This window comes from Arachis duranensis, chromosome 7, assembly GCF_000817695.3.
Source record: "Arachis duranensis cultivar V14167 chromosome 7, aradu.V14167.gnm2.J7QH, whole genome shotgun sequence".
Lineage (NCBI taxonomy): Eukaryota > Viridiplantae > Streptophyta > Magnoliopsida > Fabales > Fabaceae > Arachis > Arachis duranensis.
Genome location: NC_029778.3, coordinates 32,305,582 through 32,307,570, shown reverse-complemented (window position 1 = coordinate 32,307,570; position 1,989 = coordinate 32,305,582).

The window sequence follows — 1,989 nt, the reverse complement described above, 5'->3', positions numbered from 1 at the left end:
CTTGTATGGGTGTTGAATCTTATTTACTTTTTGAATTGGTAGATTATTTTATATCTCTTGGATTGTTTGTGCTATGGTAGATAACATTCTATTTTGGGCATATTTTCATTGGACTCATCAAACTCACTTGTTATTAACACTTTGCACACCAAGTGTTTGTAAAAAAGAGCCAATGACATCTTTTTTAATTGTTGACATTTTTCTTTCAATTTAGTGCCTCTTTTTTCACAACACTTGCGCTACATGAGCATTGAGCGTTATTTCCATGAGTTTTCATCATCAATTGTTCATTGTTTGTAGTTTGCTATGCTTGTAACGTCATGCAAGAATGAGTAGTTCAATGCTCTCTAGCCCCACATTCTTAAATTTCTAGACTTCATTGTCTTGGAGTTAGTTGGGCCAACAGTTTTTCTATGACTTCCACCATTCTTGCATGTGTTTGTCATTGTTGTTATCGATGCTTGAATATATTCTTTTCATGCTTTGTATTTGCATACTTCTTTCACTCTTGCATCTCATGCTAGTGATGTGCTTCCTTGATCATTTTGTCTTCTTACTTGCATGTAGTAGCTACCATGTTTTTAAGACACTTTACTCCTTTGCAGCATTAATCTTCACTTGCATTGTATTAATTTCGGTTTTTATCTTTCGGAGCTTAATATTTTTCTCTTTTCTTCCTTTTTAGGATGGCCACTGAAAAGGACAGGAAAAGACTTCCAAAAAGCCATCTACAAGGAGAGCAACTCAAAGAACTACCGCCAAGGCGCAAACTTCCTGAAAGGCCAAACCACTTGCTAAGCGGTTGAAGAACTCTAGCCATATTGATGAGGCAGAAAAGGAAGTTCCCACAAGATTCACCAACCCACTTTCGGCAGAAACCGACACTTCGGGGTCCACTTCGGATCATGGCAAAGGAGTAATCACAAGGTGAACAAGGAGACGTACTTGTTTCACCATCCTATGGCCATTGCGAGTGACACTCCCGGACCCACTCTATTCGTCATTGATAGCACAGAGGACCGTGCAAATTTTTAAGTGTGGGGAGGTCGTTTACCGACTTCCGTAGGTAACACCCCTTCTTTTCAACACCCAAATCTTAATTTTCTTTTGTCAATTAGGATAATTTGCATTGCACGGCTAGTTTTTGCATTTAAACACTTTTTGCATGGTAGTTGATTCTTGCTAGGACTACTTGGTTAGAGCATGGTGGTATCATCAACAAGAAGAGGTTTGAAGGAATGGGAGAAAGCGAAGTCAGTTCGAAAGAGAGGCACAAAAAATAGTGGCAGCAACGTTAGGCTGAGTGTTGGAGGGCGAGGCGTATCGGGCTGACCGGCAGAGGTGAGAAAGGTTTCGATAGGAGGATGCAGCGACTTTGGTATGACCGACGAGAAATCCAGTGACGCGAGGTGAGAACCAAAAAAGATGACAGTGAATTTTGGACGTGTATTAAAAATTACGGTAAGATTAGAAATAACCGTATATAATATAAATGGATTTAAATACTAATATTAATTTTCAAATTTTAAAATTTAAAATTAAATAATTAATTAATGATCTAATTTTAATTTTACGTTTTTTTTTAATTCATTGTACACATTTTACACACAGTTAATATTAATTCCCAATACTTTCTCATAGGACAATACTGTACTCTTAGATGAAGTGCTGCTTAGGCTTCCTTAGCTTCAATAACAATACTTCCAAAACCCTAATCAGAACATGGAGAAGAGACGAGCCTTCACCCACGGCCATTCGCCATCCACTGTGAAGCAATAACACATGCTGCCAACCTCACCTCGTTGTCTCATCACTCGTTCTTCCTTTCCAACCCAAGTGAGTTCAAAAACCACGCCATACAATACATCCACCATTTTTTCACATTATTCTAGCCATATATTATACACAATATAAACTTTCAGTAAATCAAGAGTCTAAGCAATTGCAAAAATTGCAAATCCCAAGTCTTATTTTGAACAGGTAGCTATT